The sequence below is a fragment of the Odocoileus virginianus genome, chromosome 28 (assembly GCF_023699985.2).
Source record: "Odocoileus virginianus isolate 20LAN1187 ecotype Illinois chromosome 28, Ovbor_1.2, whole genome shotgun sequence".
Classification (NCBI taxonomy): Eukaryota; Metazoa; Chordata; class Mammalia; order Artiodactyla; family Cervidae; genus Odocoileus; species Odocoileus virginianus.
The window spans coordinates 20,990,160-21,014,617 of record NC_069701.1 but is presented as its reverse complement, the minus strand read 5'-3'; the positions used below and the strand labels follow the sequence as shown (position 1 = coordinate 21,014,617).

The 24,458-nt window shown below is 39.8% G+C and overlaps 1 protein-coding gene and 1 long non-coding RNA gene across 3 annotated transcripts in view; one reads left to right on the top strand and one right to left on the bottom strand.

Annotated features, from left to right (window-relative positions):
• NELL1 (neural EGFL like 1) overlaps positions 1-24,458 on the top strand; it is a 1,003,663-nt gene that overhangs the window by 936,010 nt on the left and 43,195 nt on the right. The gene's annotated exons all lie outside the window — the stretch shown is intronic.
• LOC139031808 (uncharacterized) overlaps positions 22,523-24,458 on the bottom strand; it is a 110,709-nt gene continuing 108,773 nt past the window's right edge. Inside the window, exon 4 of the long non-coding RNA XR_011484326.1 lies at positions 22,523-22,597. This is a non-coding gene — a long non-coding RNA (uncharacterized lncRNA). The remainder of the gene's footprint in view (positions 22,598-24,458) is intronic.

Genomic DNA, 24,458 nt, shown 5'->3' with positions numbered 1-24,458 from the left:
TTTGGTAGTCTATTCAGCTCCCAGTGTTAAAATATGACCCCTCACTGGTTAAACTCATCAGTTTTCCAATTTGCTCCCTCTGCAATTCAGGGAGCAGGCCAGGGATTATGCAATGTAGAGTTTTAGAACTATTATTCAAAAACTAGGGCAGTCAGAGGACAAACCTTGGGTCTGTGGCTTGTGGTGTTTAGTTCTTTCTAAAGGAAACCTTGATGACTGGCTAGAATTTTTTGCAGTTTGAGATGCAGCTGTGGGAGAAAAGGAAATATTACCGGACGTAGAAAGTTCAGTTTAAATCTCAGCTCTTGTACTACAAATGTCACTGCACCTCTCTGAGCCTTCATCTGTGAATATATAAAGATGAGGATAATAATGCACATATTTATATTATTAGATTTAAATGGGATGCCATATATTTAAAGATTATAAGCTTTGGATTGATGCACAAATATAATAGAGTCAAATTAACCTTATTATTGTTGCTATTACTGCTGCCATCATCTTTGCAAGGTCTCCTTTAATCGCTTTTCTGCTTATGGTTCTGTTACTTGCTGAACAGAGGAAGTTAACAGATGGAGTTCTTCACCTTTAAGACCTTATACCTTTCATGAAATCCAAACAACTGATCAAGAATGTAATTGTTTCCATGAGAACCTTAACCAATCCAGTTATTTCATGTCATGTGGACTCAGCTGAATTCTTAATGCTGATTTGAGCTGACCCAGAGGGCAAGCATTCTGACCATGGGTTCTCAAAGTTCAGAATGCTGAATTAGAAAGTGGAAATTTGATTTTGAAAATCCATTGTCTCTGCTCACTGCGTATCTTTTTTTTTTTTTTCCTCCTAAAGGTTGCTGCTAAGAACCAATCAGTGTTTTTACAACTTCTGCCCTGAGTTGAGCTCTGAAGCAGAGATGAATTAGGGAACAGTAAGCACATAGCTTGTCCATTGCAGTCTTGGTATTACTGTTGAAAGGCATGCAACGTAGTTGTTGCAGGCATAGACCCTTGAGCCAGACTCCCTCCAGTCAGATTCCAGCTCTGCCATGACTAAGTATGTGGCAAGATCTCATCTAAACTGTACCTCAGTTATCTCGTGTGTAAAATGGAAATGTTCATTTGTTTCTGCATACTCAGCACTCTGCCCCATACTCCATTCCTATTCATTTTATTGTTAGAGCAGTGATCTGCAACTTCACGGAGAGCTTTACATTTATCTGGGTCTTCATATAATTCCTTTACACACATCCAGGAACTTCTGCATATGTGTAACTTGTATTAGATAGATGTTATGTGAATAGGAATGGATCAAATGGCTGTTGTTATTGGAGATAGAAAGATAGAATATTGACATATGTGATATTATATTTGGGGGCTAAAAACAAAACTTTCACTTTTAAAAACTGTATTTGCTATTAATAAATATGGAATTCTTAGCTTTTTGTTCATGAAAGACCACGGAGATCACCTCGTTGACGCTACTGATAACTTCCTAAGACGTGCCATAGTGTCGTACACTTCTGCACCTTTGCATGTGCCAACCCTCTCTGGGTGGAATGGAGCAGAGCTCTGACTCAGAGCTGATCATGTTGATTCAAAAATGAATTTCCATTCATTTTCCTAACTTCAGCTCAGGTTTTACCAGATCGCCATGAAGCGTTCTTTGACGTCTTCATAGGAGTTCTCCCTCCTTTTCTCTGCTAACTCTAGAGCTTCTATCCTGGCATATGTTTCTGTAGCTGTTCTATTGTTCAGTTTATTGTTCTTAGACTAGTCTATAAACATAAAGTAAGGGTTATTCTTCTGTCTCTCCAGTGAGACACTTTGGTAATTGGTGTTCAGTAAATGAGAAAATGCAACCATAGTTCATCTGTCCAATAAAGAAATACAGTCACAGAAAGGGTAACACCTTGGTTCTGGCCTCATAGCTTATTTGGTACAAGTAGAGACACAAGCCTACATCAAAGGTGACCCTACATCCCAAATGCCAGGGACAATCCCACTTTATGCCTGTTCTGATGTAATTATCAGTCGTGCCCTGTCACTGTCATAAATGTCCCTGCTAGGACGACAGAAGTCATAGCCACCTCACCTACTGATTTCTCTCTGCCATGCTGAATGGTGTGCCTGGGGGAACAGAGCTCTGCCCCCCCAGGGATGCACTTTCTTCATCCATGAACTGATTCCAGCTCTGCACAGGAAGACATTGGTGAGCTGGAGTCTTTGGCAAGAAACTAGGGTTGTTTTTATTAGTAACATTTTAAATTTGGATAATTGTTCATCTGAATTCCCTTTCATTTCCTCACTAAAAATAGCTTTGTAAATGAGTCTGACTAAGAACAGGAATCTGACCATCATTTAGGTTTTTTTTTTTTTTTTTGGTAATTGAAAGCACTGTTGGTTCAGAATATTTCTTGGCATAATAGATGTATAAATCTGATCATATCACTTTCTTGTTATATCCTTCTAATGCCTTCCCAGTAAATGTAAAATAAATTTCTAACTCTTTGCATGGTCTTTCCTCCAGGCTTTAGGTGGCATTGTCCCTGTCCACTTATTGGGCTTATCTCTTATATATGTTAGCCTTTCTGATCTTTTCATGTCTTGCACGTGACAGTGAAATCACCTGGTTTTAGGGCCTTTGCTGGAACACTGTCTGGAATGCTCTCTGTCTGTAACATTCAGTATCTGTTTTCTTGCATGTTTTTAAAATGAAATATAGCTGATTTACAATGTTGTGTTAATTTCATGTGTACAGCATGCATGCATGCTAAGTTGCTTCAATCATGCCTGACTCTTTGCAGCCCTATGGACTGTAGCCAGCCAGGCTCCCCTGTCCATGGGATTCTCCAGGCAAGAATACTGGAGTGAGTAGCATGCCCTCCTCCAGGGGATCTTCCCAACCCAGGGATCGAACTCACATCTTTGATGTCTCCTGCATTGGCAGATGGGTTCTTTACCACTAGCACCACCTGGGAAGCCTGTGTATAGCATAGTGATTTTCTTTTTCTTTGCAGATTATAGTCCTTTAAAAGTTATTACAAGATACTGGACATAATTTTCTGTGCTATACAACAAATCCTTGTTATCTATTCTATGTATAGTAGTTTGTATCTGTTAATATCATACTCCTATTTGTCCCTCCCTCCTTCCACTTCCCTTTTGGTATCCCAAAGTTTGTTTTCCATGTTTGTGGGTCTGTTTTGTAAATAAGTTCATTTGTATCATGTTTTTAGATTATACATGTAAGTGATATCATATATTATTTTTCTTTCTCTGACATATGACTTAGTATAATGTTCCCTACATCCATCCATGTTGCTACAAAAGGCAGTAGTTTGTTCCTTTTTTATGACTGAGTAATATTGCATTATGTGTGTGTGTGTGTGTGTGTGTGTGTGTGTGTGTGTGTATACACACATATATACCACATCTTCTTAAGCTGATCATTTGTTGATGGACACTTGGGTTGTTTCCATGGCTTGCCCTTTGCAAATAGGTGCTACTATGAACACTGAATGCATGTATCTTTTCACATTTAAGTTTTTGTTTTTCCAGATATATACCCAGGAGTGGAGTTGCTAGACCTATTGCTAGACCTAGTTGCTAGACCTAGAACCTATGATATTTCTATTTTTACTTTTCAAAGGAACCTCCATACTGCATTCCACAGTGCATGCCTGCATGCTAAGTCGCTTCATTCATGTCCAACTCTTTGTAACTTTATGGACTGTGGCCCACGAGGCTCCTCTGTCCACGGGGATTCTCTAGGCAAGAACACTAAAGTGGGTTGCCATGCCCTCCTCCAGGGGATCTTCCCAACCCAGGGATCAGACTCACGTCCCTTACATCTGTTGCATTGCCATGAGGGTTCTTAACCAGTGAGACACCAGGGAAGCCCATTCTACCGTGGCTCCACCAATTTACATTCCCACCAGAAGTGTAGGAAGTTCCCCTGTTCTTAATACCTTCTCCAGTACGTATTATTTGTAAACTTCTTTCTTCATTTAATTCTTAGCTCAAATGCCACTTTTTTGAGGAGACTCTCCCTGACCATTTTATCTGAAGTAGTTGCTTCATTATATCACTCTCTTTTATGTCTTTTATAGCATTTTTTTTTTTGCTTTCATACGTATTGTGCGTATGCATATGTGTAACTGTCTCCTGCCACAAATGTACAGATTCTTGGAGGGCAGAAACCTTGTCTGTATTTGACCACTGTATATTCATTTCTTTACCGTGTACATACAATGTAGGCATTCAATTCTTATGTGTCAATGATTGAAGGAATGGATAGAACTCTATCAGGACAAGTTTATCTTGTATTGGGGCTGACACAACTAGTTGTGTAGACTATAGTAACATAAGATGCTAAACATCACAACATCATGTGTCTTTTGTTTCAGAAAACAGTATTTATTAGAACAACCATTATACCAGTACTGTGTTAAGCCTTCTGGGAATATGGGTTTGAAGAAGATAAGATCTCTGTTCTTGGGGGATTTATAACTTGAAATATTCTGAATCATAATAACGTATCTTAATAGCACTGAAAATTAGTACATAAAATAAGCTGTAAATAACATCAGCTACTAATGCTTACATTTAAAAGTAATAGCAGCTTCTAAGACAGTCTTCTTTTAAGTGTTTTAGGTATATGCAATCAGCTATGCTTTCTTCCCAGACAATAGCAAGGATGGCATATGTTGGAATCTAAAATGTGGCAGTTGGAGGCTTTTAAGGGAACAGTCACATGTCACTTCATGCCATTTTTCTTATGTGAGGAAAACACCTGCTGTATTGACTTCATCAGTTACTGTAAACATCCAATGTTAGTAATGTCATAAAGAACAGCACCCTTGCAAGATTTCCTATTGCCTCTTTCTCCTAAAGTATACTGATCATACAGTTGAAGAAATGACTAGTTTAGGTATTGTAGAGACAGAATCATCCTTGAGGAGTTTATCAGTCTCCTTGTTTCCCCGTCTCGCTCTCATTTGCTTATTTATAATTCCAGGAGAGAGGGACACACACAGATTTACTAGCTCGTATTTATTGGGATGATTCTCTGGGGAAGGCAGTGGTTGCCCACTGCAGTATTCTTGCCCGGAGAGTTCCATGAACAGAGGAGCCTGGTGGGCTGCAGTCCATGTGGTCGCAAAGAGCTGGACACAACTGAACACTTTGACTTTTCACATTTATTGAAGAAGATGACAGTTCTGCCTTGCTACTGTAGGGTGCAGTGTACTCTGTGTTTGGATGCAGTGGTGGGGGTCAGTGATTCTCAATATTAACACAGAAGCTCTGAGCAGTTCCTTTTTATCCAGGCATAGCTATCTTGGCCATTTGGAAAGAATGAATTGTATATCATGAATTATATATTCATGAGAATATATGTATGAAGAGCACGATTTTACATATTTTGAAAATGAGATTCTAACTCCCTTGGATGTCAGTCGGTCTCTGTGATTTGCTTCTGCCTTTGAATCTTCATTTCCCTCTGCTCCCTCTCATGCTTAACATGGATTCTCAAGCCTCCTCAAATATGTCTTCCATTCTTTACAAACCCTGCAATCTTTACTCCTTTGCTTGTATGCTTTCCCCTGACTGTCTCTCTATCCCAGCTTCTGCTTGTCGAAATCCTGATGAAGTTTTACCCCCTGAATCAGGGATTCTTAAATTTGCTTCACAGTAGATTCACCTGCATAGATTTTAAATATACTTACAATGGGATATCACACAACTAGAGATTCTAATTCAGTTGGTCTGTTACTGGATAGATGGAAGTCATTTTTTAACATCTACAAGTGAGTGAAAAAGTTAGCTTAAAACTCAACATTCAGAAAACCAAGATCATGGCATCCGGTCCCATCACTTCATGGCAAATAGATGGGGAAGCAGTGGAAACAGTGACAGACTTTATTTTTTTTGGCTCCAAAATCACTGCAGATGTTGATTGCAGCCATGAAATTAAAAAATGCTTGCTCCTTGGAAGAAAAGCTATGACCAAACTAGACAGCATGTTAAAAAGCAGAGACATTACTTTACCAACAAAGGTCTGTCTAATCAAAGCTATGGTTTTCCCAGTAGTCATGTATGGATATGAGAGTTGGACTGTAAAGAAAGCTGAGCACTGAAGAACTGATGCTTTTGAACTGTGATGTTGGAGAAGACTCTTGAGAGAGAAGACTCTGCAAGGATGTCAAACCAGTCAATCCTAAAGGAAATCAGTCCTGAATATTCATTGGAAGTACTGATGCTGAAGTTTAAACTCCAATACTTTGGCCACCTGATGCAAAGAACCAACTCATTGGAAAAGACCCTGATGCTGGGAAAGATTGAAGGCGGGAGGAAAAGGGGATAACAGAGGATGAGATGGTTGGATGGCATCAGTGATGCAATGGACATGAGTTTGAGTAAACTCTGGGAGTTGGTGATGGACAGGGAAGCCTGGTCTGCTGCAGTCCATGGGGTCTCAAAGAGTCAGACACAACTGAGCAACTGAAATGAACTGAACAAGTGACTGGAAAGAATTTTAAATTAACAGAGACACTGTCATAGCTCTCTAATAATAATAAAATTGCCTACCTCTTATATATTGTCACATCCATGTGTTTGCACCTGTTTTTTGGAACTTATCAGATTAAGTTTGTTGTCTTCATTGGTTCTTTATGACTTATAGACGTGTAGCTATTCTTTGGGATGTGGCACCTCTTGGCCCGATTACAGTCTCCTCTATGGGACTCGGTTGTATGAAGTAAGTCCCCAGACTCCAGAGTCTGCTCTGGTCACTATAAACAGCCTGGCGAGGATTACTTGTCAGAGCAGCTGCTGCAAGCAGTGTGAACATGCCAAGCAACATAAACAACCGGAAGATGTTCCACTGGAGTCTCTTGGAAAGGGAGTTTCACTTTTTATTGATTGATGTGTCAGAGTTGATTGAAGTGGTCTACAAATGATTGGGTTCTGCTGTCATTGCCCAGTGCCTGGTTCTCATAGGAGTGGAAATAAAAAGAGGTAGGGGCTGGAGATGCCCCCTGTGATGAACCTCACTGAGGTGGGTGGAGGATTATAAAGATTTAGCAGATAACTGTGATACATACAGGAGAGGCAGGTTTCAAGTACAGATGGGATTGCTGGGATTCAGATTCCAACTAGGCCACTTTCTAGCTGAGTTGTATTTGGCAAAACATTTAACTTCTAAACCTTAGGAAGGAGAGATAAGAAAGCCTTCCTCAGCAAACAATGCAAAGAAATAGAGGAAAACAACAATGGAAATTACTAGAGATCTCTTCAAGAAAATCAGAGATACCAAGGGAACATTTCATGGAAAGATAGGTTTGATAAAGGACAGAAATGGTATGGACCTAACAGAAGCAGAAGATATTAAGAAAAGGTGGCAAGAATACACAGAAGGACTGTACAAAAAAGATCTTCACGACCCAGATAATCAGGATGGTGGGATCACTCACCTAGAGCCAGACATCCCAGAATGTGAAGTCAAGTGGGCCTTAGGAAGCATCACTATGAACAAAGCTAGTGGAGGTGATGGAATTCCAGTTGAGCTATTTCAAATCCTGAAAGATGATGCTGTGAAAGTGCTGCACTCAATATGCCAGCAAATTTGGAAAACTCAGCAGTGGTCACAGGACTGGAAAAGGTCAGTTTTCATTCCAATCCCAAAGAAAGGCAATCCCAAAGAATGCTCAAACTACTGCACAATTGCAGTCATCTCACATGCTAGTAAAGTAATGCTCAAAATTCTCCAAGCCAGGCTTCAGCAATACATGAACTGTGAACTTCCAGATGTTCAAGCAGGATTTAGAAAAGGCAGAGGAACCAGAGATCAAACTGCCAACATCCGCTGGATCATCGAAAAAGCAAGAGAGTTCCAGAAAAACGTCTATTTCTGCTTTATTGACTATGCCAAAGCCTTTGACTATGTGGATCACAATAAACTGTGGAAAATTCTGAAAGAAATGGGAATACCAGACCACCTGACCTGCCTCTTGAGAAACCTGTATGTAGGTCAAGAAGCAACAGTTAGAACTGGACATGGAACAACAGACTGGTTCCAAATAGGAAAAGGAGTACATCAAGGCTGTATATTGTCACCCTTCTTATTTAACTTCTATGCAGAGTACATCATGAGAAACACTGGGCTGGAAGAAGCACAAGCTGGAATCAAGATTGCGGGAGAAATATTAATAACCTCAGCTATGCAGATGACACCACCCTTATGGCAGAAAGTGAAGAGGAACTAAAAAGCCTCTTGATGAAAGTGAAAGAGGAGAGTGAAAAAGTTGGCTTAAAGCTCAACATTCAGAAAACTAAGATCATGGCATCTGGTCCCATCACTTCATGGGAATAGATGGAGAGACACTGGAAACAGTGTCTGACTTTATTTTTGGGGGCTCCAAAATCGCTGCAGATGGTGATTGCAGTCATGAAATTAAAAGACGCTTACTCCTTGGAAGGAAAGTTATGACCAACCTAGATAGCATGTTAAAAAGCAGAGACATTACTTTGCCAACAAAGGTCCATTTAGTCAAGGCTATGGTTTTTCCAGTGGTCATGTATGGATGTGAGCATTGGACTGTGAAGAAAGCTGAGCGCTGAAAAATTTTGAACTGTGGTGTTGGAGAAGACTCTTGAGAGTCCCTTGTACTGAAAGGAGATCAGTCCTGGGTGTTCATTGGAAGGACAGATGCTGAAGCTGAAACTCCAGTATTTTGGCCACCTTGTGTGAAGAGTTGACTCATTGGAAAAGACCGTGATGTAGGGAGGGATTGGGGACAGGAGGAAAAGGGGATGACAGAGGATGAGATGGCTGGATGGCATCACTAACTCAATGGCCCTTAGTTTGAGTAAACTCTGGGTGTTGGTGATGGACAGGCCTGGCATGCTGCGATTCATGGGGTCACAGAGTCGGACACGACTGAGCAACTGAACTGAACTGAAACCTTAGCTTCCTCCATACATGATGATTAAATAGTATTTCCTCGTGGAATTTTTTTGTGTGTAATATAAGTGCTTCTATATGCAAAAATCCTAGCATGTAGTAAATGGTATGAGTCAGCATTTAACTATCCTTCTTGTCTGTCTGATCAAGATAGCAACGGTGAATCTAACAAGAGCTAACATTTATTGAGAGCTTACTTTCTTCCAGGCACTGAGCAATTTACCAAAGTGCCAACCTCATAAGTTGCTGTGAGGATTAAATAAGCTAACCTAGGGAAAAAACCATTCAGCAGTTGTGTTTTAAGTGCTTAGTAAATGTGAGCCATTATCTTGAACCAAACCCCTATACCGTGTGTCAAGGAACCTCATGCATTATCTAATTTAGTTCTCATAACTACCTTAGGAGGGAAGCACTTTTACTATTGTCATTTTAAAGGTGAGGGAAATAAGATCCCAAGGATTAATATAACATCCCAAATTCCAGTCAGTAAGTGGCACACAGAGGCCATAATCCAGGTGTCTTTGATCCCAACCTTCTCCTTTTAGTATGTAAAGCTGTCTGTAAGTGGGGGGACCTGTAATGAGTCCACAGACAGGGGAGATGCTAAACAGAGCAGTTGGGGGCCAATGAGAAAAAGAAAGAGAATATGAGTGAGACCCGGACAAAGAGTTGCTGTGTTCTGTCTGAATCAAGAGATTGGGGGATCTGAAGGAGACACGTGCACCCCAGTGTTCATCACAGCACTGTTTATAATAGCCAGGACATGGAAGCAACCTAGGTGCCCATCAGGAGATGAATGGATAAGGAAGCCGTGGTACATATACACCATGGAATATTACTCAGCCTTTAAAAAGAATTCATTCAAATCAGTTCTAATGAGATGGATGAAACTGGAGCCCATTATACAGAGTGAAGTAAGCCAGAAAGATAAAGACCAATACAGTATACTAATGCATATATATGGAATTTAGAAAGATGGTAACGATAACCCTATATGCAAAACAGAAAAAGAGACACAGATGTACAGAACAGAGTTTTGGACTCTGTGGGAGAAGGCGAGGGTGGGATGTTTTGAGAGAACAGCATCGAAACATGTATATTATCAAGGGTGAAACAGGTCACCAGTCCAGGTTGGATGCATGAGACAAGTGCTCAGGCCTGGTGCACTGGGAAGACCCAGAGGGATCAGGTGGAGAGGGAGGCGGGAGGGGGGATCGGGATGGGGAACACATGTAAATCCATGGCTGATTCATGTCAATATATGGCAAAAACCACTACAATATTGTAAGGTAATTAGCCTCCAACTAATAAAAATAAATGGACAAAAAATTAGAAAAATTTTTAAAAAAGAGGAAAAAAAAGAGAGATTGGGGGACTGCTTTATCTAAGGGACTCAAGGACTGTGTAATTAGGTCCTCCAGCTGGACCAGGGGCAGGATGTCAAGATGGCATATTGTTGACAATTAATCTGATAGCATCTAAGCCTTGGCAGTAGTATCACCTGGCTATCCACTGATGCCATTACCTTCCCTGCATTTCTGATGATATGAATCTGAGTGAAAAAGGAAAGCAAGGGATGGGGAATCAAGAGTATGAGAAATGGTGCCAAGTAGATTTTTAACTAATTATGTTTGATCTTTCACTCATTTATTTATCCCCTGCCTCTTAAAAGTAGTTACTGTATACAAAGAACATAATTCTATAAACTTATTAACAAAGAAATACTTGAAAAATAAAGGAAACATACTAACTATGATATTTAACAAGACATTTATGAATTTCCTGACAGAGCAAAACAGGAAGAAGCGTGAGTTTTATGAGTTGTTCTGATCTGAAAGGAGTTTGCATAAAAAGTTTTTAAGCAAAAATGGCTCAAGTGTGCTTTCCCTCTGTTCCAGAGTAGAGATGTACCAGGTGGTGAAGATATCTCTGTGCACCACAGTATTTCAAGCTAAGAAAATATAAGAGACAGAGGCATATATGTCCATCTCATAATACTCATTGGATTTTCTCTCTGCAAACAACAGTATTTTCATTGTTCACTGTTTCATTCCATGCCGAAGTATTTTCTTGAAACGGCCCCTGTCCCCCAACCTTCCTTGATAATATTTAATGATATCTCATTAAGTTCAAAATTGACACTTGTTGCCAGAGAACTTAAGATTTGGTTTTCAGGCAAGTAATAAATGAACTCTTATTTAAGGACTTCCCAAAGGCAGAGACCACCTGGCCCTGCTGCTGTTTGAAATAGCTTTATGCATTTAACTAGCAGTGGTGTGAAGTATGTGGGGCTATTGTTTGAGGGATCAGAGGACCTCAGCTGTGTGGCATAAAGTTGCCACCTTTGAATGGACAGAGAAACAGGGACAGATGCCACCTGGGTCTGGAAATAATATGGAAAAGGACTGGTGTAGTCAGGACACAGAATAGAGAAAGAACACTTCCCAGCTTCTAGTGGAGGAGATATTCTGGGTCCCTAGAAAGGGCCTTATAGTGGGTATTAGCACACAGCTGTAAATGTTAAATCAGATGAGAAACGTGTCCTGCCAGACCTCTGCAAGTTTCCTGCTTCCCTGCACACCCAGCCATGCATATATAAGCCTGGAGCTGCTTAACTGTAAGTTAAATTGAGTATATTTGGGGGACTTCTCAAGGAAGGCAAATAGCCTTCCTCAGTTTTGATGATAAACATTTCAAAAATATAATTTCACAACATGGTGTCAGAATAATATTCATCTCACTAAACACAGGTGTGAACCTAAGGTTCATTGGTCACCCTCAGCCTATCTGGGCTGGCTCAACAGGACTGTGCAAAGTTATCCACTTCAGTTCTAGAACTAAAGACATTTCAGGGAATTATTCTAACAGACCTCAAACTAACTCTAGGGAGTATCCTTTAAGCCACCCCTGGCCCTGATTAGTATCTTTTCAATGACAAACACTTTCCTAATGGAACTGTGACCAGCCATGAAGCAGATTAAACAACTTGGATCCCTGAAGCTGTGTGCAGTGTATGGATAGCCAGGAGCCTCCATTCTAATCTAAATGAAGAGGAAGAAAACTAGAAAGTTATTTAAAAAAACAACTCTTTACAAGGATTGCAATGTTGTTATACATATTATATCCATAAAAATAAGCCTGCTGTGGTCTTATTAAGTTAGGTGCTAGGAAGGATGCAGAGAATTCACCCCTTAGGAACTTTAAAACACCAAGTTGGAGACAAAAATCATCATGCATGAAACAACCAGTAGCATTCTGATACAGGTTATTATCTTAGGTGTGTATTAGTAAGTCAGTCATGTTCAACTCTTTGCAACCCATGAACTGTAACCTCCAGGCTTCTCTGTCTATGGGATTCTCCAGGCAGGAACACTGGAGTGGGTTGCCATGATCTTCTCCAGGGAGTCTTCCTGACCCAGGGATCGAACCTGGGTCTCTGGCATTGTAGACAGATTCTTGACCATCTGAGCCACCAGGGAAGCCCTTATAATTAACTGTAAAATTATATGGTCAAACCTGTAAGTATGTAGGTAATTAGGGAGGAGAGTAATCAAAGAGAAACAGAACAGTCAGACTGGATTGCATGGGGGTGATTAGACTTGAAGGATGGAAGGGTTATAGAGTTCATAGATACAAAAATAAATATTAGTAATAGGGAAGGTTATTCGGTTGTTTCGTATTCATCACTCTTCTAAAATCTTCACATTTTCTAACTAATGTTTTTCCTCAAAACCACCCATCAGGTGGGAATTTTGATAATCTCTGCTTGATGGACAAAAACTGAGGCTCATAGATGTTTGATAAATTGCCCCTGGTCATCCAGCTATTAACTGGTAGATTTCTTCTTCCAGAAAGTGTTCATCAATATCCTTACTAAGAGCTGTGTACATGTTTAATATTTTTGAAATATTAAACAACAGGAATATTGCTTTCTTTATTGCCCAATAAAGTCTTGCTGCAAAAAATGGTGCTATAAAAGCCATATTTTTATGTATTGAATGCCAACCGTGTATCATTTCACTTTCAGAAACCCTTTATAGGTAGCAAATGAGGGGAAATAGATCAAGTAGCACAGCCATGTGTGAAAGAGCCCATGTTCTTTTTATTCCCTCAAAGGCCTCTGTCAGTTGTATATTAATTGTAGGTAATTTGTGAAAGGCTTAAATTAAGGTGTCAGTGGTGATCATTATTCAGATAATTGCCTCATTTTCTACTTCACTATGTGCTAATAGGTACACACCTGGTATAAAGCCCATAATTTTTCTTTTTTTTTTTTTGTTGGAGTATAATTGCTTTACAATGTTGTGTTAGTTTTTACTGAGCAATGAAGTGAATTGCCTATATGTAAACACATATCCCCTTCCTCTTAGGTATCCCCGCCATAGATAAAGAAATGTGGTATATGTATATACTATGGACTATTACTTAGCCACAAAAAGGAATGAAACTGGGTCATTTATAGAGATGTGGATGTGCATAGAGTCTGGTGTAGACAGTGAAGTAAGTCAGAAAAACAAGTGTTGTACGTTCATGTATACATGTGGAATCTAGAAAAATGGTACGGATGAGTGTAATTTTTAAATTTAGTTTATATGTGTGTATAGAGGAAATAAGATTTTACTCCACACCATTGTACTGTAAGGTTTATCACATGTCTGGACAAGAGAGAGAGATCTAGGGTGATGGTTGTCAAAGAAGTCACCTGAGTGTATCAGTCATCAGTGAGTTTTATTATCAGTCATGCTGCGAGGTGGAGGCTGTGGGAACTTCCAGTATTTCTGCAAGGTATCAGGTCACAGACAGGCAGAGCCAAAGCTTGAGTCAGAAAGGCAGGGATACTTGAAGAGCTGGAGCTGACTTACCCCCTGTCAGCTGCTGGGGTATGGCTTTTCACAGTCTCCTGTTCCCAGTTGCACTGAACCCTCAACCCTGCGTTACAGGCCTGTATTTTTGACTAGAGCCTGGTTTCTGCCTGGCAAAAGAGAACAGGAACAAAGTAATTGTCACTAACTGAAGCTTTTCCTTTTCCCTGCAGTTAACATGAATTGTTCAAACCAGACTGAGGTGATGCTTTCAACAGAGCATTTATCAGAGTCTGGATCTTAGGACACTAATGCTGGGATATTTTTCAGCAGAAGCTTTACTCGTGAATACATTTGGGAAATTCTACATCATGTAATCAAGGTGACTTGTGAACTGCAGGACTTTTCGGATCCTTTATGTTGAGAGTGTCCAGAATTTATTTGGCTTTAAACCCTTTTCCCCTCTTAAGTATCCTATGAATTTGGCACTTTGTAGAATATGCTTCCCTGGGGGCTCAGACAGTAAAGTGCCTACAATGTGGGAGACCCGGGTTCAATCCCTGGGTCGGGAAGATCCTCTGGAGAAGGAAATGGCAACCCAATCCAATACTCTTGTCTGGAAAATCCCGTGGACAGAGGAGCCTGGTAGTCTACACTCCATGGGGTCGCAAAGAGTTGGACCCGACTGAGCGACTAAACTTTCACTCCAGAATATACTAACTGAAAACTCAAGAATGAATATAGCCCCCTCTATTGTTTCTGGAAAACCTATTTGTTCAGTATCATTGAATAATGTGCTGTTCAAAATAGGGAGGGTTTTCCCCCTCAGTTCTGCAGTGAAACGTTTTTGGGCATAATTGTTCCTTAAGTCAGAGAAGGCAATGGCATCCCTCTCCAGTACTCTTGCCTGGAAAATCCCATGGACGGAGGAGCCTCATAGGCTGCAGTCCATGGAGTCGGTAAGAGTCAGACACAACTGAGCGACTTCACTTTCACGTATTGGAGAAGGAAACGGCAACCCACTCCAGTGTTCTTGCCTGGAGAATCCCAGGGACGGGGGAGCCTGGTGGGCTGCCGTCTATGGGGTTGCAGAGAGTCAGACACGACTGAAGTGACTTAGCAGCAGCAGCAGTTCCTTAAGTACCAGCAATTATTTTATATTATTTTTATTATTATTATATTTTATAATATAAAATTATTTTATATTATATTTTTATAATAATATAAAATTAATTAATTAATATTAATTAATAATTAATTTTGCTATAAGACAATCATTTCACTGCCCTTTTGTCTCTTGCATTCTTTTTCCTGTGATTATTAACAATGTATTGAGTAATCTTACATTTACTGTCATGTATTGAGTAATCTTCTAAAGGCTTATTGGGACATAGCTGTTTTGTCCCAAAGCTAAATTGTCCCAGTCCTTATGTTTTTGACACCTTTTTCTCCTTTGAATAACTGTATTTTATGTCTTTCATGTATTATAACCTAACCAGTAACTTTTTTTTTAATGATATCTAGAAGATTGCTTTCTTTTCTACTGTGTTAAATGAAGACTTGGTAGTTCAGTGTCTCTGGCTACAGCAACTCAGAAGCAGTAATTAGAAGCCAGCTGCCTCTTTAGGCTCTGGGGATATAAAGAAGGATGCTACAGGCCTCCAGGGGCGCTCCATGAAGATTCTGTGTTGCATGAGTCAGCCCAGTGGCAGTTCTGAGAAAATGAAGCAAGTCGGATGGGAGCTGTGAAGGGACTCTTTTGAAGGCATAGATGGGGTCATGCAGTGACTGTACAAGAGAATAACAGTTGTGTTGATACACAAAGAAAATAACTGATATTTTCCCCCCTAAAAAAGTGCAATTGTGGGTTTTCTGTAAGGTCTTCTCCTTCAGTGTAAACTTGGCATATTTAGAAAGATCAAGCAGCAATAGAAGTCCTTTGATTTTTCTGGCACAGGATCTTGAAGCTAATACCATGCAAAATCCTCTTGATGAGTTTTAAATGACTTTTTTTTCCCTGTCTTCTTGAAGAGTTAGTGCCAAATGAGTGATAATAGAATGACTAAGGGGGGAAGTGTTTCTAAAAATAGTTCCTAACATTACTTCCTGTGAACTCAGGAAGCTGAGTTTCATGATGCTTAGGGCAGAGGTTCTAGAAGTGTGACCCTTAGACCAGCAGTTTCATCAGCATCACCTGGGAAGTTGTGAGAAATGAAAATTCTTTACCCCAGCCCAGACCTACTGAATAAGCAAACCTGGGCGCGGGCATGGTGATCTGTTTTTTAATGCTCCCTCTTTAGTGGATTCTGATGTTCACTCAAGTTTGAAAACCAGTCCATCTTTTGTTTCACTGAAAGGCTTCAGAGGGTGTCCGTGAACACCCTGAACCTGTGTGCAAGTTTGTGTGTGTGTGTGTGTGTTCACGCCTCTCTTGGAGGAAGCAGAACCGTATTTTTCTCTGGGTGGGGGGTCTCAGAATAACACTGACTCCAACAATGTAAATAACCAGTGTTGAAACACCAGGATCCAGCCTCAGTGTTCCCAGTCGGTACTCCGACTTTCCATCTGAAAATCTACAATTCAGTCTCTGGGGGAGACACCTGCCTTCCTTTCTCAGTTTCTGAGCCCTGAGTGGAATTGAATTGCATGTAGTTGTCAGCTTCTTGCTTCTTGAAGTGCAGTGTGAGCAATTGTTTTATTACAGAAATATGTGGTTTGAATGTCTTAGAGCCAAAGATCTTATCTATGCTGCAACATAGACATCAGCATCTACCACTTCTTTAAAATGAATATTGAATTGTTTTAGTCTGAGGTTATTCATGTTACTGTGAAATATCTACCTGTGGGTTTACGAGCAGAGAATTTTAACTATAGTACCTAAACCCACTAAAGCACTGTCAGCATACGCTTATTCAATGAGCATGTATTGAGAGGGTCTGCTCTATGCCAGTCCTCATGTTAGGTCTTAGGCACAGTATCAGGAATGGGGAGAGAGGAGGTGGGCAGGGAAACTAAATACACAGATTTTTTTTTTAATTAAGAAAACAACAAAAGCTTTATTTCTCTTAAAAGTCCTCTGTAGGTATGGACAAATATCTTCTGTGACATCCCTCAGCAGTACAGAGTAACAGACTCTCTACACATGATGAAGGTGTGCGTCTAGATCATGGGAGTTCATTGATATAGCAGGGGAAAGCACTGGAGGGAGTCTTGCTAAAATTATCTGACCTGAAAGTGACGCATATGATGTTTGCTTACAAGCTGTTGGCTGGAAATAGATATACAGCCCAGTCTGAATGCAGGAGTTCAGAAGCAGTAGTAAGCCCTACATCTCTGTCACATTTCCATACAATAAAAAGCTGTTTATCATAGAAAGATAGAGTGACTGAAGGAAAAATGGCCAACTCCTGTTAGGGTTGTAGCATGTGGAGATAGCAATGTATATGGGATTTTCGCAGAAAATGTGATCTTTCTCACTGGATCTATCGGATGAGAAGGAAGTTTTCCAGGCAAAGTCAATATTAAGGTAAATATTCCAGGCAGGGATACTAGTCTGATGGGGGACTGGATCATGGGAGAGATCTAATTCTGTTCAAAGGATGGTGAGATTTTCAGCGTGGATGAAGTCCATGATACATATAGGCATGTTACAGGTGAGGAAAAGCAAGAAAGGAGCCTGGAAACAGGAGACCAGAGTATGAAGGGGCTTATATTCTAAGCTAAGGGGTTGAAAGTTTTGAATTCTATTTCATACATATTAGTGTCTCTAACACTTGTTAAAACATTTATTTTGTGGTGAAAACTCTGATACTTTTTAAGTAGCTCTTTTTAATATAAAATATAGCTGTGTAAATAGCATATCCCACAGTTTCAAACTCTCTGTCATACATGTGTCATTGTGATTATCTGCACCTGTGCAATTTTTTGCTTGGAATGTTTTCTGAAAAAGTGAGGCCATCAAAATCAGGTGAGTTTTGATCATGAACATTACCAAGCAGCTCCTGTGTGCTAACATTTGTCCTATAGTTCTCACAACAGCTCTCCAGGATTGGTATGATGTCTCATTTTATAGAAGAACGTGAAGAACAAAGGTCTGTTCTCTGCCACACAATGAGTAGCAGTTTCTCAGCTGGGAAATTGATATGCTTACTAAAGCAGTTAGTTTTGGGATTCATATAAATAAAATATAGGTTCAAATTCAGTTTTCTGCCAATTCCTAGATATATTACCCTGAAGCAACTCAAACTGGGGCATTTTCCTACTAAAGAGCCCTTGAAATAATGAGAGAGTGGTGTGATCTAGTAATCTAATTTCTCTTTGAAAAGACCTAGGCAGGGAAAACAGAAACTTACTACTCTAATAGTCCAAGCAGTAGAAATGGAAATGAGTGAATCAGTTACATTAAGGGTGGACAGTGAGCATTTGATCTGCTCCAATTAATTGCAATGATTTTTAAAGATGGATCTTGCTTTTGTTGTTTTAGTATTACCTTTTATATGTAGTGTGTGCATGCTCAGTCATTAAGTCATGTTCAACTCTTGCAACCCTTTGGATGATAGCTCCAGGCTCCTCTGTCCATGAGATTTTCCAGCCAAGAATACTGGAGTGGGTTGCCCTTTCCTTCTCCCTACCCATGGATCATACCCATATCTCCTGCATTGGCAGGCAGATTCCTTAGCACTAAGTTACCTGGGAAGCCTTAACATATAATGAGCACCAGTTAATATTTGGAGGGTCTGTGTACTGGCTGCTATGTTGGAGATTTACCATTAGGTCTTTGCAGAAAGTTCATTCTCTGTGGACTTGGGGGCCTGCCGTTGTATAATAATGAGGGATAAGCCTGACCTGAAGTCAAGATGCCTCTATTTGTGTCCAAACTCAGAAATTTACTAGCTCTAAGCTCTAGCTATGTTTCTGTATTTCTTATAGTGAGGTACAGATATTGCTGAAAGAGTACACGAAGCTAAAAGAAGAATCTTACTTTACCCATGGTTTGAGGGCAAAATGATTTTTTCTGTCATAACAATCCTGACTAAATGGCTGGATTGAAAAATAATAGCAGGAAAAACAGTTTTTAAAACAGAAAACATAAAGCCTCAGATACATTTCAGACCCATATTTTCCCCTTTATGTATGGCCAAGATTCAGAGAAGTGAGTGTTCATTCTTTCCTATCATGGAGATAAACTTGGTAGAAACATTTAGGAAGCAATAATCATTTGACCCTCTGCTTGGTTCTTTTAATGAAAAGTGATGGTAGTGCTAACACTCTAAGTTCTTTGAAAGGACAAAGTAGATCCTGATTTGAAAGGATTCTGAAAACTCTAAGGAGTAAATGTATAAGACTATGATAAATTATTGTTATTATACATAATAAAGGGCTTCCCAGGTGGCTCAGTGGTAAAGAATATACCTGCCAATGCAGGAGATGTAGGTTCGATCCCTGGGTTGAAAAGATCCCCTGGAGGAGATGGCAACCCACTCCAGTAGTCTTGCCTAGGAAATCCCATGAACAGAGGGGCCTGTTAGGGTACGGTCCATGGAGGCATAAAAGAGTTGGATATTACTTAGCAACTCAACAATGATGTATGATAAAGTATTGTCATTATGCATAATAAAGAGATAGAAATCTGTTTCACAAAGACATGTTAATCATGACAATAAAATGAGTCATGGTTGAAATACCAAAGCATCTGCAGGTTCCTAAAAAAGATACATGTAAAGAATTATTCACTGTTTGACTGCTCTATTAAAATGTAACCTTCCCACAAGCAGGAGTTTTGTCTGTTTTCTTTGCAGTAGTATTCCCAATACCTAGAATAGTGTGCAGCATATCATATGTACTCAATAAATATTTGTTGAATAAGTGAATTAATAAAAGGACTCTCAGAGAAACCATGTCTATTATTAATGAGGACATTGACCCCTACCTAACTGCTACTTACTCTGAGGAGCTGAGCTGGACCACAAATGAACTGTAAGAATTCCTTTTGTTTATATTCAAGCAGCCTGAGTCATGTCAAAGATAAATAAAATCAGACTCTAGTTAAAGTAGCAAGGACAGATTTTAATCAGTAATAAGCTACAGCAGTAGAGAAGAGGGTCCACCGTGAATTGAACTCAACTTTGATTTGTGCAGAGGGGATTGAGCATTCTGAAAGGACAATGAGCAAGTCTGAAGAAGAAAAGTAGGGGCTTGGGGAGAATCAGGGAAGTAGAAGATTATAAAAAGCAGAAAGAGGGTGTTGGTCCATATGAATCCTACCTGAGTCTGTTCGCCAGCTCTTACTGCAGTTAGGTCTCTATTCACCTACAGAGACTCAGAGGGGAGTCGGGGGCCTATCTTCATGCAGATGTTGGCTGGGACAACTGGAAGATTCTTTTGGCAGTCTTGTGCTTCCCCATGAGGGAACTTAAAGGGGCTAGAGTCCTTACTTTAGGGATGCTACCTTGAGCTGTTAGAATCTATGCTAGAGTTTATTGATATTTTTAACATGGGGGCACAAAATTATTTGTGCTGAGAGTCTGCAGTTTATAGGCCCAGGTTGAGGCCTAGTCAAGAAAAGGGCTGTAGTCAGAGGAGCCTGACTAGAGTTTGCTCAAGGAGAGACTCTGTGTGGCTTCCTTTGGTTTTTCTCTGGAAACTATTGTGGACTGTGTGCAGGTTGGAAAAGAATTTTCAGATACAAGGTAGATTGAGAGGAGAATAAAGTTTATTAGAGTGGGAGACACTGTGAAAACAGTGGGCCGGCTCAAGGGAGAGTTGACCCCTTTTGTGGGCTAGTGGCCAATTTTTACAGCCTCAAGACAGAGAAAATTCCTCCTGCAAGGGTGGTGTTAGGTAACTGGTTAGGTGGGTGTTTTACCTAATATGGGGTCAGGGAACTGGCTGGTTTAGATCCAGAGGCTTGTGGCAATAGTTGCCATGGGGCTTGGTCAGTTAGTTCCAGATATTTTTGTCCAGTGATCTTGTTATAGGGCTCCACAGAAACCAACTTAGTTTTGGCTTTTATGGTTTTACTTCCTATAAGGTTAAAAAAAAAAAAAGAGAGAAAAACTCAGAATGACAAATTCAAAATAAACAGAACTTGCCTCTCAAAAGCCTAGGGCAGGGTGGGTTCAAGTTGCCTACTCTCTGCCTTATGTTTCCCTTGACTCTCCCAAAAGCCCTCTAAGTCTTTCCAGAGAATATACCTTCAAACAGGAAGCCCAATCTATTTTCACCAATAAGTTTAGTAGGAGAAGAAATATGAAGAAAGAAAGAAGATGCAATAGAAGGACTCATCCAGGCTCCTCTGTCCATGGGATTTCCCAGGCAAGAATACTGGAGTGGGTTGCCACTTCCCCCTCCAGGGGATCTTCCCGACCCAGGGATAGAAGGCATGTCTCTTACATCTCCTGCTGCCGCTGAGCCACCAGGAAGAAGACTTCCTAGAAGGCGGGATCTATAATAAAGAGAGGGGTGAAAGGAGAAGAAAGAGACGTGGATGGTCTTTGAATTCTTAGGGGCCATAGCCTGAGTCTCTTATTTAGATGAGACCTGGTTGAGAACTGACAATGATTTTTGACCATTGATTTCTTTGTAAGTTGCAGGATGCTTCTGATGGTAAATGAAATTACTTTGTAACCTCTCGGTGCCTAAGGGTTTTTCTTGGCATAGAAGAGATAAGAAATTATTTCTCATCTGTCAGCTTTCTTGAGAGAATGATTTGTTAAAGTAGAGAGTGAGTTTTGGTTTGCACCCTGGCTGGATTCCCCATGCGTATTTGTCACTAAGGGTAGCATTGCCAAGGCTTCAATGAAACAGGAAAACCATGCTGTTCCCTTCATTATTTTTTCTCTTCAGCACCTGCTTGCAACTGTTCATTAAGAGGGGCAAAGCATAGTTCAATAAACAGTAAATGTCCAGGCAAATGATTTAATTCTAAGAAAGCCTTTTTTTTAATCCTGAAACTGGGTTCTTCCATTCATTTCCTTCCTGTTGTCCATCTCTCACCAGTCATATTCTAACCTAGAGTTACAAGCTCAGTCCTATGAAGGTGAAAATTAATCATATAAAGATGAAAATGGATAAGAGCACAGAAAGGATTTTACACAAATCCTATACTTTATTAAAGAGAAAACCGAGGCCCCCAAAGGACAAGGGTTGTTCGATCAGATTCAAACATAACACCTGTACATGCACATTTAAGCAGACGAAAGACAGTCTAAAAGGTGCTGTGGAAAACACGAAGATAAGTAATATCAGAATATTCTTTCTGAATGAATAAGGAAGATAGAAAAGTATCTTCCCAGCTAATCATACAAGGTAACATAAAGGACATACAGGTAACATAAATGTAAAGGGCGTGCTGTTTATTCTTTTCAGTTGAGGGTGAAATTTTGTTAAGGAGATTAAGCCACACAATGAATATAACAATAGAATGTATACAGACCAGTGCTAGGAATTTTAGTAATCTGTAAAAACATCACTGTTCTACTTCTAGCATCAAATGCAGCTCTAGCACAACCGACCCTCCCACCTAGAAGCAGATGTGTAGAAACATATAAATCTAGGGTTGTCAGCATCAATAGTGTAGCCTCTCTATGCAGTAAAATTCTCTTTGGTTAGTAAGTATTTCAATAGTTATCGATTTTTTATTTATTCTCTCCACTGGTCAGAATTGTATTGATTTTAAACAGATGTAATCACTAAAGAAGCATGACTTGTTCATGGCAGAAAGCAGGCTACTTTGGTTAATTTAGAAGGTTACTCTGCTTGTATTTTACTCTTGTTTTCCTACCTAGAAGGAACTGTTCTCTTCATCTGCAGTAAAACACACAAATTTGTACACTCTGTAAAAAAAAAAAATGTAGTCAGTGACCATGAGAAGTTTATAGAACGTCAGAAAACTATATTCTTTTGATAGTAGTCACCTAATACAACACATTTTTGATTAGGGCTCAGAAAGAACTTGGAGTGCTAGCATTTCTGGGTTTGGCTGGCCAAAGTACTGATCAAACCCATGAGAATTTATGTGAGAATTCAGAATTCAAGTAGAAATCCCTCAGTAAACAGATGAAGTTGTGAGCTGGCTGCATAGTAAGAGCTCAGGTTTATTAGGCTAGTGGAATCCATAAGATGAGATAAACTCCGGGAGAGAAAAAAATAATACAAACAACAACAATAGCAGCGAGTTATTTCTGAACAATTACTAAATGGTAAGCACTGTATTATGTGCTTACTCAAATTACCAGATTATCCCAGGGTTTATTTTTTTACCCACACTTTTCAAATGATGAGACCAAGGCTCAGAGATGGGAAAAGAGGGAGACTCATTAGAGAATAATGCAATTACACACGGAGCAATAAGAAACACCACAGTGACAGTTTTGTTTTTTTGTTTTTTTTTCCTATCTCAAGAAAGGTTAGAGACTGGAACTATAAAGATTGAAGAGTTAACACTGGAGGGACATCGGAACTTCTTCTTAAGAGACACATGATAGCATCTCAAATAGGCAAAATTGTAGCTCACTGATTTCTTCTTTCCGTCTACATTGCAGGCTGAGCACCTCATGTTTCGTTCAATTGAGATGAATTTGAGCCCATTGTTATACTGGTGTATCTCTTCTGATGTGTCCCGCGTATGTCAGCCCCACTCTTACTAGTCTGAGCTCTATGGGGAACGTGTTATCAAAGTATGATGTGACTGCACTCATAGAACCTGGCTGTCACTTCTCTTGTCTGGGCCTGAAACTTCCTATGCTTACATCTCATTAGCCTTATATTTTGCAAGCCATCTCAGACCTCAGGGTTCCTTCCCTCATTTTGCTGATGTGCAGTGTACACATTTTCCCCTGTAGCTTTCTGTCTGCTGTCACTGCAGAGAGAAGCAATGCTGCTTTAGCTATGGGAGGGGCTTCTGCGCTCTATCTTGTCTATCACTAATAAAACCCTCAAGGTCTGTTCTCATTTCCAAACTACTAATGTCTGGCAATGATTTCCAAGTCAGAACATGCACAGCTGGATATTCAAACCCCAGGTTAAATTTTGTTTTCTGACACATCACCTGTTTGGAGTTTGAAAGTAAGTCAAAATGTGTTGCAGGAGTTATTCAAGGAAGAAGATAGGGTAATGCTAAAGGTCATTCCTCTGACTTAATGGTACCAAACCACTGGAAAAAACATTTCCCTTGATCTCTGAAATCACCTTGTAGAAGTTTCAGCTCCTGAGGCAGGTACCATTACAGTTGTTATAATATTAAAGCTTCCATAGAGCCTTTTTTTTTGAAATCTAGGAAAATTGTTTGGCGCTAGGTTAGGGTTGGTTTGATTGCTACTGATATAAACATCTCTGAATAGTTTTTCTTTTTTTTTCCAAGTGCAAGTAACATAACTTCACATTAAAGAACAAAGCAGACTGTCTAGGCACAACTAGATTTTTTAAAGCAAAATTGAGTACAATAATAACAACTTTCAGAAACTGTGAAACTGTCAGTGCAGGAAAATTAGTTCTAATGTAAGCTTAGCCATGGGATTTTTTTGAAAATGTTCTCATATTAGCATGGAGCATTTTAAATAATGAATTTACAGGGAGAAACAAAAGGAAATCACAGACATTACTTAGAATAAGAAAAAAAACAAGTGCATTTTAATGATTATAGATTTGTGTATGGAATATTTTGCCTGAATTGTGTTTCATTGCCTCTTTGTCATT